Here is a 13,058-nt window from a genome sequence, read left to right as displayed (position 1 = left end):
CTGGGAAAGTGTGATGACCTATTGAGAGAGGAACCTGACATATTGGATCCATCAAGAGTGTGAGCCCTCAGGCTGAGTATGGTGCTGTGAACTCTACATCAAACAACAAAGCAGTATTAGTTTCAGGCCTATGCGAGTCACAGTGAGATTCTCAGTGATCAGGAAAAGAAAGGAATAATCTTTCTAATTGCAGGACATTTCTCTTGTCTTCCCTCGGGTCCACAAGGAAACCAAAGGTAAGTGGTCTTTTGTAATATCCAGTGCTGTTAACATGGGACTGTGACTATGGCAATCTCTGACTTTACCTTGTGCTGTCCAAGTATGAAGTGTCAGGGTCTCTGGTCAAACTCCACTGATCCCTTCAAGGAGTAGACAGAAACCATGAGAAACAATACACTTCCTTCACCAAAATTAAATCAAGATGGCCAATTCCAATCCTGGTTTGCTATTGACTATAGCTGATACCCCATTAATTTAGCATCCATTTAAGGGTATAATTGATGGACATTCCTCTCAAATGAGTACCAGGTACATGGACCAATGCCCATTTGAATTAAGACTGCTTGTAGATGTGTTCCAGTGAATAAGAGCTACCCTGACCATGATCTCTGTCCTTAAAAGACTTTAGAGGGACGACTCCTCTTTTTCCTGAGGTCTGTTAAAGATGTTGAACAGACTTCACTTGGGAATTAAAGGTTAGACAGCCTTCGAAAAGAGATCATAATATTAGGAAATTGGGATTTTCTATTTCCTTTGCTTTTAAGGCACTTAAAGTAAAATAATCAGTGGCTAGGCAGGGAATAGCCATTGCACAATGGACTTCATATTTTGGATGATTTGAAATTGGTTTTCATGGTTGTACTGCTTCTGGTTTCAAAGTAAAATCACCAAACACACACACACACACACACACACACACACACACACACACAAACAAACAAAACAACAACAAAAACCTACTGTATATCTCTCATAGAGAACAAATAAAAGTAATGTATGTATATGAATAAGTCAGTGGAAAATTCAGCCTAATTGAGGATTGAGAACCATGTCTGCCTCCTCTACAGGGACAAAGTAAGAGGGAATTGGGGCACAGCAGGCTGTGCAGCCATCCTTATCTCTGAAAGTTGGGGGGAACAAGCAAACTCCAATTTTTCCATGGAAGAAGCTCCTGCTGAGGACATGGTCTTTGTGTGATGCTGTCTACCATAAGAGTCAATCATGACTCTCCAAGGGATACAAAGTTCTTCTTTCTGTAACTTTGTGATAATTTTTATTTACATTACAAAGTAGATTGTTTTACCTTTCAATTTCAGTTTCTGCACCCTCCCCTTAATCCCCTGTCTTTCTACCAACCGCTATCATATCCCCTTCCTGCTCCCCAGGGAGGGTGAGGACTCCATAGGAAGTCTTCAAAGTCTGTCATATTATTTGGAGCAGGGCCTAAGCATTCCTCCCTCATGTGAATAGGCAGAGAAAGTATCCTATGTGGAATGAGCTCCCAAAGTCCATTCACATACTAGGGATACATAAGGATCCAATACCAGAGGCCCCATAGACAGCTCAGTCCTTGTAACTTTCACCCATATTCAGGGGGTCTGGGTCAGTCCTATGCTGATTTCCCAGCTAACATTCTGGGGTCCTTTAGCTCCCACTTATTCAGATCAGCGATTTCTTTGGGTTTCTCCAGGATGAATTTTATTCCTTTGCTGCTCATTCCTCCTTCTCTGCAACTGAATTCCAGGAGTTTGGGTCAGTATTTAGCTGTGAGGGTCTGCTTATGCTTTCATCAGATACTGGATAAAGGCTATAAGAGGGCATATAAAGTAGTCATAAATCTCATTATCAGGGAAGGGCATTAAGGTTAGATTGATAGGATAATGCAGACCATCCTTATAGAACTTTACAGATATCCTTAGTGCCAGATTTTTCTTTATACCTACAATGGCGCTGACTTTTATGGTGTCTTTTTTCTTTCTCTTCTGTATTCTTCCCTGTCTCAATCTTACTGTTCCCCAATGCCCTCTTCTCCCCTTCTCTTTCTTCTAACTCTCTATCCTTGCTTCCTGTCTTCCCAGTTTGCTCAGGAGATGTCACTTTCCCCCTTCTTCCTAGAAAAATACATGTCTGTCTTAGGGTACTCCTTGTTTCCTAGCTTTTCTGGTCATGTGGATTGCAGGCACATAATCATGAATAATGAATTTCAAGAATCATTTTCTTTTTCTTTCTTTTTTTTTTTCTGCTGAAGAGTACTTGTTTGTAGAAATGTACCACATTTTCTCCATCCATTCTTCAGTTGAGGTGCATTTCAGTTGCTTCCAGGTTCTGGCTTTTACAAATAATGCTGGGGTGCAAAGTTCTTCTATTCAGCAAGAGACACTAGAAGGAGCCAAGGTCAGGAATGATGACCTCTTACCATAACATTGTTACAAGTGGGATGTGGAATTCATTTGTGTTACCAATCATGGGCTTCTTGTGTCATGTTGGATCTCTGTTGGCCCTGTGCAATAACTTTAAGAGCCCAATTCTGATGTTCACTGGATTTCCCATTATGATGCATGCAGACATACCAGGAGCAATCAGAATCAAGGTCAGAGAGCTGGATTCACAGAAATGGGGGAACATTACTGAATCAGGATTCCAGGCTTGGGATCTGTGGACCAACTCTACCCTGTATTCCCTGGCTGAACTTGTATCTTCACTTTCCTTCCCTTGTACACTAAGGGGACATCTGAGGTGCACTGTCTCTGGAATGATGGTGTCTGCTTTCAGCCAACATGTCAATGTAAGACCCTCAGAATGAGGAGTCTCCCCATTTCTGTCTGTTCCCCCAAGCATTCAAAGTCCAGTTGATGCAGCATGCAAGAGACTTTAATGAACTGGAAATGTTTGCACAAATGGGCCTCCTTAGCAAGCACACTAGAGAGAAGCCTCATTGTCAGGGCACGGGTATTTTTAAAGTCAAATCCCACAGACTTAGGGAGCAGTCAAGACCCTCTGACCATTGAGTACATGACCAGAGTCATGGGCTCTAGCATGCTCTTTATCCTTTTAGATGGTCTCACTATTTAGGTCAGTAGGCCTCAGGGTGTACTAATCAATCTTGCCTAACCAAATGGGAGTTGCAGCTACTTCTTTAGTTCTCTAGGTCCCATCTGTAAAATCTTGTAATCCCGCTATCTAATGGCCTTGTTAGGGATAAATTGCAGGTGGTTAGCAAATTTCAGGAACTAAGTCACAGTGGCCTTGGTCAGATAGCTGAGTTAGACTGCCCTGCATTCCAATTATTTGGGTTCCACTTCATTTCTTTGTTAGGTAAGGTCTTTCAGTCAGCACAAGTCAATTCAGTCAGCTTTCTTCAACAGGAGTATAAAGCAGGATAGATAGCCTTTGAGAATCTGCTTAGACATCAGGAATCCTACACATGATCAGGATATAGTGAGTTTGCCACCTGCCTTCTTTAGCTTAGTGCCCTGTAGAAAAGATGACAATGGTGTCAGGGACAGGGATAACAGTGACCTCATCAGACCCCTTGGTGTATGCGGCCACTCACTTCCAGAATGGATAGGGATTGCTTCCTCTCCTGGCTCTCCCTATTTCCCTCATTCTCACCCTGTCTCTCATTCTCTCACTCTCTCACTCTCCTTGTCCCTCTCCCTCACCCTGTCCCTGCCTCCTCACTCTGACCCTCCCTCTCTGTCTCTCACTGTTTTTAGGAGACAAGGTTCTGTATGTAGCCCAAACTACACTGGAACTTCCTCAATAGACCAGGATCACCTGGAAATCAGAGAACTGCCCATCACTGAGCCCCCTTCCTCCAGAGTGCTGGGGTTAAAGTTTTGGGAAACCACCACCCAGGTGTAATTCATATCTCAAAAGGCTTTTTGCTAGGACTCTGACTCTACAGGGAAGAGCAGCGTGTAGATGCATCCTATGTTGGTACCAAAGAAAACTCCAGAACAGAAATCCAAATAGCCAAATTTACCCAACAGTGACAGCTATTGTTGGCCTAGAGTGCTCCACGTTAGAGCCAGGGAACATTTGCAAGTACAGTAAGGGAGTCGGTAAAGGTTTGGTGGCGTGTTCTTGGTTTCAGACAGCTCCTCAATCATCAAGGTATAGGGCACCCTCCAGTACTTGCAGACCTAGTGAGTAAATAGGACCTGCAAGGCATTTAAAACTATTGATGGTGAAACACTCAATTTTCTTCTCATAATGAAAGTGTAACCCCCATTCCCATCCAATCTTGCAACAGGAAGGTTGCCTGAGATTAATTTGCTGGACCCCACTGAGAATTCAGGAGATCACTGTGAATCCTGGACTGAGCAACACTTTAGTGTTTGGTGTTTGCTTCTCCACTCCACAGTGAAGTCATTTTGAGAGTTCATTGCAAAGAGGTGAGCATCTTTTGGTTACCAACTTCACTCCCTTATACACTTTTATTTCCAGAACACTCTGTAGAGATGTGGTTAATTTTTTAAACCTCTGGATTGCCCAGGTCAGAAGAGGCATTCCATGTGTTGAAAGGTCATTGTCTGTAAAGAGTTCAGGTGAGTTGAGAGGACAGAGTTAAATAGACGTCACTTTTGCACACATTCAATCTTGGGGATTAACAAATTGTTTAAGCCTTGCAATCTTAAGTTTTGGGTGGATTCATACCACTGGATTTCATTCACTGTATTTTATGCTATGATGATAATTATGTTTTATTTACCAAAATTAAACTAGCTTATATATCATTTATATTGAAACTGAATGATGATGCCAACCATATCATTTCATGGTCATATTAGTTGTTTCTCTTTGGCATCTCTTAAAGTTCACAGTTTTCTTTGGGAAACAGTACAAATGGTATTTTGCTTTGTTTACTGTATGAATAACATGCATTGCCTGGTTTTTCTGGTTTGTTTAACTTTACTTGAAATCTAGCTTTGTTTACCTGATGAAAAAAAAAGGGGAAATTATTCTTAAATCAAAGGAATCCAGGATCCACAAATCCTTTGCCTAATTTTCCTTTCCTGGGTTTGTGTAGTATGGGTCAGGAGGTTGACAGAAGCTGGAAATTACAAGAGTGTTACATAGTTGCATACAAAATCCAGAGACCAACACATCAGTTGATTTCCTTCCCTGGACTGTGATAATATGTAACAATGCAAGCTTTTGTTTTAGGGTTTATTATAATTTAACTTGCTGCACTAAATTAAAACAGTATGTTATGTAAATAGTCTTTCCTAGAGGTTTTCCTCCTTAAGGACTATAATGGGCAGTATTTTGCTATATACTGCCTTTCCTAGAAAAGTCTCTACATACTTGTGTAGATTGGCTTTGAAATCCAGGCTTACCTCCCTAGGTTTCTTTTGGGCTAGATTATATAGATTTCTACCACTTTTCCTTGCTTGAAAAACACTTTAAGTTGTTGTTTTTTTTTTCATGAATATAAGTGGTGTTCAGATGGTACAATGAGAACATCCAGAATGGATAATAGTTGAGATTATTAAAATCATGAATGAATAATTCATTCATAGTTTTTCTCTGTCTTTTATTATTAAGTTGGAATAGAAATCAATTTAGAAGAAATGTACTTTTGTACTTATATAAATTTACATTCAGATCCTTACTTTTTCTTTGTCTTTGTTTTGAAGCCTTGAACGTCTTAGTTAAACTCTGAGCTCTTTTTATTTGTTGTTTGTTTTTCCGTGTTATTTTTTTACTCCTTGTAAGGTTTAATAGCATTGCATGTTTTTAGAAATTAATCAACTAGTAAGGGACTTAAATAACTGTCTGATATTGTGTAGGTGACTGCTTCCTGGCCTAAATGATAATTTTGATGCATGATACAAGGCTTTTAAAAGTTTCTTTTAAATGATATTTCTGAGATATGTTGATTTAGTCAATAAAGACACTTGCACCCAAGCCTGATGACCCAAGTTCAGCCTCCAGAACCGCACATATAGAAGGAGAGAACCAACTCCTGACAGCTGTCCTCTGACCTCCACATTCATACCACAACACTGATTCCCCATGCTAAACTCACAGAAGATTAGAATTTGAAAAGATGTCGTTTGGACAGAAGGATGATGGAAACTATACTGTTTCATCATCTGTCAGGTGTGTTCTTGGTGGGACTCCAGTGGCACAGTGGTATAGTTTTTCTCACTTGATACCACAAATACAACATATATATGGCCTTTGTCTTTTGTCATTGTAATTCTTCACCTGTATGATAAGTTGTATGTATTATTTAGAATTTCAGTTCAATTTTAATGAAATTAGAATATTAATGTGTTATAAAACCATTTTAAATTATATACTTTCATTGAAGGCCCAATTTATATGCAAAGAATTTAGTGGTTTATGCATATAGTTAAATGGTAGATCATTTGCCTATGGGACACAAAGCCCATGGTTTGATACTTCCCTCCAAAAGACATAGATAAATCTGTATATATCCACATATATCGCTTTGCATCTTGGTGATTTTTAGCCAATATTAAATTGGATAGTCATTATTCCATAATGGGAGTACATTATTTCAGCTCAAAATTCCTCTCTCATGTATTCCCCTCTCCCTTTCAGTCACTAACATGATTTATGGCACTGAAGCATTGACTTTTCTAAAGTCACATACAGGTTAAAACTTATTATAGGTAGGCTCCTAGGTCTGAACTTATCCTCACCCTCTTGGCATAATGTTACTGTGGTCTGTCCATTTTCCTTAGGAGAATTGTATTATATGGATATATGAATGGTTATTTATGTTAATCAGAGCCTATCATGAGTTAAGGTGCTGTTAAAAAGTCTTAGTGTGTGTAGGAATATTTTTGGGGCTAGCCAAATTATTCAGCAGGTGAAGGTGATTTTTACCAAGTCTGATGACTTCAATTTGATAAAATGAATCCATATTGTGGTGTGAAAGAATCATCTATCTCAAGATATTCTCTGAGCTCCACACATACACAATGACTTGAGTGTACAGATACACACACACACACACACACACACACACACACACACACGCACACACACACACACACACACACACACCATGTGATATAATTTTCTTTTTTACCTTTGTTATAAATTTTTATATAAATGATAAACAAACCCTCTCCCTCCTATCCTCTCATGTCCACTACTGAACCCCCATCCCACCCCCTATCCACTCCCCAAGAAGGATGAGGCCTTTCTTGGTGAATCATCAAAGCCTGTCACATGATTTGGTGCAGGGCCTGCATCCAAACTGGTCTATCTAGGTTGAGAGAATACACTACTGTGGAGAATGAGCTCCCAAAGCCCATTGTGCACTAGCAACAAATACTGGTTCAATAGCCAGTGGCCTCATAGAGTGCCCAGGCCACCAAAGTGACAATCTTGCTCAGGGGATGTGGGTCAGTCTGTGCTGGGGTCTGTGAGCTCTCACTTGCTCAGGTCAACTGTTTCTTTGGGTTTCCCCAGGTTGACCCCTGTGCTCATCACTCCTCCCTCTCTAGAACTGTTTTTCAGGAGTCCTGCTCAGTGCAGAGTTTTGGATCTCTGATTTTTCTTCCATCAGTTACTGGATTAAGGCTTTAGGATGGCATTTTACTTATCCGTCAATCTCATTTTATGAGTAGAAAGATCTTGCTTGAATTTATAAGCTAGACCATTACTTGATGGAATATAAGTTTGTGATTGAAATTACAGGAATTGCTAGCCTAGTTTCCAAAATGTGAATTTCCTTTTCTCTGACATCATCAGAATGTTCCTGTTTCCATTACTTTACATTCCAGCCTACACTCTGTACTTTTTGTCCTTACTTTTGCTGTTCTGGGGGACAGTTATTTGTATGTCTTTAAATTTAATGTTTTAAAAATGTATGTGTGCCTGAGCTGAGCTGGAACTCAGATGCACAGAAGGAGGACAAAGCCAGGCTACAGAAACACACAGAGACAGCTGACCAGGACAAGGAGGAGCTAATGGGCCCCCAGACTGATAGCTCGGAATCAGTCCTGACTCAGACCTCTGAACATGGGTCTCAGTTAGAAGGCCTGGGGAGTCTAAGGGACCTCTGACAGTGAAACCAGGAATTATCCCTGATGCCCAAAAGGACTTTGTGAGCACATTCCCCATGGAGGGATACTCCCTTAACATAGAGGCAGGAGAGAAGGCACAATCCCTACTCCAAATGACTTGAGAGATTTTGTTGACACCTCCTGGAAGGCATCATCATCCCTGTGAATTTCAGGGGAAAATGGGATAGGAGTGTGGTCAGGAGGCATGGAAGGCTTGGAAAGAGGGAGAGAGGGAGGAATGGATGGGGGGAATAAGGGGAGAAGTGAGGGAGGGAGACGGAACTGGAATCGATATGTAAAATAAGAAATATAAATAAACAAAAATATTTTTTTAAAAATGTGTGTGTGCATGGCATGTTTATGTAAGAACCCACAAGGACAGAAGATGACAGCAGATCCTCTGGAGCTGGAGTGAACAGGCTGTTCTAAGCTGCCTTATGTAGGTTTCTTCTGAAGATGAGTAGGCATCACTAACCAGAGAAGCAATATTTCCATTATATTTCTTTATACTTTCACTGTTGAATGACACTGCTGGGCTTGCTATTTTATGCATATTTTGTATTCCTGCTGTTTCGTTTTTCAAGTCATGGTTTCACTGTGTCCTGTAGCCCTGGCTGTCCTGGATCTCACTATGTAGAACAGGCTGACCTGAAACTCACAGAGATCCAGCAGTCTTGGGTTACTGAGTGCTTGAATTCAAGGCATTCACCAACTTTACCAGTCTAAGGAAACTTTTTAACTATGAATATCTGAGTTATTTATGTCCTCTTGTACAAAATTTTATTATTTCATTAGATTTAATATTTCATACAAAGTGTTTATACTAATCCTTTGTTATCCTTCCAGTGTCTGTAATCTGTGGTTTTCCCCTCTTGAATTCATTGTACTAGTAGGTAGCTATTAATCCATCTTATTTGTGCAGTTAGACTTTTGCTGATACTGATGCCAGCTTTTCTGACTGCTGAAATTAGCTTCATTAATCACTGGCTTCTGTCCATTCCCATTTTTACTTGCTGGTTTTTGTATATGTGCTGTGTCTTGAATTTTTTCCATTTCTTGAAAATAGTTTTTTCCCCCACATAATATATTCTAATTTAATTTCCTCCTTTTGCTCCTCGTAGTTCCTCCTCCCCTCAGGTTCACCCCCTTACTGTCTCAGAAAAAAAAAAAAAACAGACCTCAACAGTTTAATAATAAAAGAAAATAAAAACTAACATACTGCATTACAACAAAACAAACAAACAGAAGGTAATGAGCCCAAGAAAATGCGGAAGTAATATTGGTAGATACAGAGATGTACTGGTTTGCACACTCAGGAATACCATGAAAGCACTAAACTAGAAACCATAATGTAGGACACCAAGGCACCTTGAGCTAGCCTGAAGCTGTTGGCGGGAACTCCTTGCCCCAAGGCTTTTGTTGGTACTCTTCCCATGACACACTCCTCGTGACAACACACCTGGTGACACACACCCCGTGACAACCATAACTTGTGACAACACAGGGAGGAGCTAAGCCAAAAAGTTCCTGTAGTTTTCCACTGTGCTATATAAGTCAGTATTTAAGCCCGTTCATGCCCCTCAATGAATGGCATTCTGCATTTGACGTTCCGACTTTGCCATTGAACGAATGACCCACTGTCTTGTCTTTATTTCAATCTCTAGGCCTTCGCCCGATTTGTGGAACAGATTGTAGCATGGGCGCTACACCATGATATATACCTAAAGGACCTAAAGGGTAATAAGAGAAGAAACCCATAAAACAAAACAAAATTAAAAAAAAATGCAACTTTTTTTTTTAACTGGGAAAATTGTGACATAACATTATGAGACAAGGAACCCCCAAACTTGTCCTTGAGTTCATTTTCTTTTGTCCATATAGTGCTGGGCATGTAGTCTACACTTAAGATTAGTGTGTTTACAGGGTGAGACTCCGTTGCAGGAAACTAAATTCTCATTTTCAAGTGGTTATCAATTGGAGACCTCTTCTGGGATGTGGGCTTATGTCCACAACTCCATTTAGCACTAGGACCACATCTGCTGCAGACTTGTGCATGCCCTGTGCATGCCATGTGCATGCTGCCTCAGTCTTTGACTACAGTTGTGTGTCAGCCCTGTTGTACCCAGAAGGCGTTGATCCCATCGTATTTTTCATACCCTTTAACTTCTACACTCTTTCCTTTTCCCTCTTCAGCAAAGATCCCTGAGCCCTTAGGGGAGGGATTTGATGGAGACATCCCATTTAAGACTGATTGTTCCAAGATCTCTTATCTCTCTGTGCACAATATCAGGCTGGGGAGCTCTGTGTGTCTTAGTTAGGGTTTCCATTGCTGTGAGGAGACACAGCGACCATGGCTAATCTTAGAAAAGAAAACATTTACTTGGGTGGCGATTTAACAGTTCCGTTGCACAGTCCATTATTATCATAGGGAGGAGCATTGTGCTGTACAGCAGACATGGTGCTGGCTGCACCTTAATCAGAAGGCATTAGGAAGTGCTATGTGACACTGAGATATACTTCAGCAGAAGAGACCTCAAAACCTGTCACCACAGAGATAAACCTCTTCAATAAGGTGATCTTCCCAATAGTGACAATCTCTGCGAGCTTATGGGGGCCATTTACTTTCAAACTACCAGACTATATTTGTTACAATTTGCTGAAGTCTTCTGATGATGGCTGAATAAGGCAGCAATCTATGTATATCGGATATCAGCTCACACTGTCATTCAAATCCACATGCCTCATGTAGCTTATGACTTCCAGAGCCATGGGGAATGCAATCTTCAATGATGCATATGATTATCCACAGTGCTTGAGAACTGATATGGAGATCACAGTCTCCATTTTGGGGATAGCTGCCCTGTTCTTTGGGACCTTCACTTGGTCCCTAGCATTTTCTCTTCCTCAGGCTTCTTCAGACTCAGCAGGAACTTCCCTAGCTCTATGCTCTTCTAATACATAGTTTGTCTTGTCTTTGTATACCTGCAGAGACTACTGGGAAGGTACCATCCCTACTCTCTGCCTTCTTTGAGCAGGAGCAGCAGATGAAAGAGGTGGAAAACCTCACCATTCACTTACATCACGTGTTATGTGAGACAAATGAGCTTTGTAGAATCCAGGCCAATTATACCAAAAAGGATGTGAGCAACAGGCAGTCATCATCATGCCCAGTTCTCTGCCGGCCATCCACTCCCCACAATGTAAAGCCAAACTTTACTGAGAAACAGAAGACTGAACATTCATGGAGTCTTCCTGACTATACCAATTTTACTGAGTTATTTGGAGAGGCTGAATTAGGAGCCTGGGTAGGAACGAGATGGGGACCCAAGCTGTTCTGCTTCCTCTAAATGAAAAGAAGAACCTTAGGCCTGCATCACACTCTGGGGAGAGGGATAGTAGTGTGTGATCTCTCAACATGCGTTTAAAAAAATTCTTCACGGGTGTTGTCCTGTGGAAGAGACTAGGTGCTATGAGTTTGTGATGAGTGTTTGTATTTGACCATGAGATGCTCCTGTGCTGAAGCTGGAGGGACCTGGTCACATTCATCCATCTCTGTTTGTGGCTGGAAGGCCTAAGGCTCATCAGTGCCCCTCTGTGGTTTCTTCCCTATACTCTGAGACAGTGCCACCTCCATATATTCCATGGGCATCCTCATTGTATGTGGTGTATGGGGTACAGGACATGTGGCAGTGTGTGTGCCTGGAGTCTGGAGTCTGAGGCAGGGCCTGATTTGCCATGCTCCCAGTTTCCAGGGGATGCCAAGGCTGAGGACAGGTAGCCACACTTTGAGCAGCACACTTGTAGCCACTGTGCTCACCTTGGTGGAAAATTGCAATGTCCTGTGAAGTATATAAGGGTCTCCTTCCTGGTAATACTGAATGTGTTCTGGTCCTCTGTGTGGCAGTAGGCATCCAGGAATGAGATTCCCTGTTCTGAAAACAGGAGAAATGTCATCATTTTAACATGGATAACAAAAGACACAGAGATAGATATTGGAGCTCTAACTGAAGATCAGGGAAACAAAGCATTCAAGCTACTACAGTGTACTACTCACTTCTATCAGGGCTGGAATGTTCTTATTCTCAATGTGGCTGAAAAAATGAATGCCTGATACTGAAACCTTGCTCCTGTCTTACATACCTCCATAAAATGTATGTGATGCTGTAAGGATGGAAAAATTTAGCCTAATCTCCCTTGACTCTGCCCCCTAGCAGTGAGTAGGCAAAAGGTCACATTCTTGTCTGTTTATAACAGGGAATTTTATGACAGCACCTGTGAGTGAATGAACAGGAAATGAGCCTTGTCACACTGTCCAGAAGCCCTAGTGAAAGCAGACTTCCTGGGCTAAGCACAGGCTTGGATAGTTCAAATTAATTGGTCCCCACTGGATGCTATGAGATGATTGGTTTATGATGGGGGCTTTGTTGTAACCCTATAAAATCTGTCTAAACCCTGTCCCCTAATTCCACGTGGAGTATGGCTGTGGACCCCAGTGCACTGGAATATAAAAGACCTAATGCTTTTGCATCATGACCACTTCTCATGAGTGATTTGTGGGGGGCACCTTTCCTGAGTGGGGCGTGAGGGTCCACGCCCTCTGTGGTCTTTCAATCCTAGGTGCTGAGATCAACTCTGGGTGAGCCATTTCTCTTTAGGACTGGATCAATCTTGTAGAACTGGTGGCCTTGAACTCACAGAGATCTGTTTACTTCTTAACCCTGAGTCCTAAGATTAAAGGTGTGTACCATCACCTCCTAGATTCTGGCTGCTGGGTTTAAAGGTGTGTGTCTGGCTTCTATGGCTTGTGTGTGACTTTGCTTTCTGAATTCTCAGGCAAGATTTAATAAGTCAAAATTAATATATCACCACACATCATGGGTTATTGGTGGGCCCAGATATGTGGCACAGACTCCAGTGAACTCCAAAGAGTATTAATGTAACAGCCCCAAGCCTTCTGAGGATATCCATGCTGCTGTGAATGACTGCATTTGTCCTCCCTGCTTTTTC

Source organism: Phodopus roborovskii, unplaced genomic scaffold (genome assembly GCF_943737965.1).
Source record: "Phodopus roborovskii unplaced genomic scaffold, PHOROB, whole genome shotgun sequence".
NCBI lineage: Eukaryota > Metazoa > Chordata > Mammalia > Rodentia > Cricetidae > Phodopus > Phodopus roborovskii.
This window is presented reverse-complemented; position numbering follows the sequence as displayed.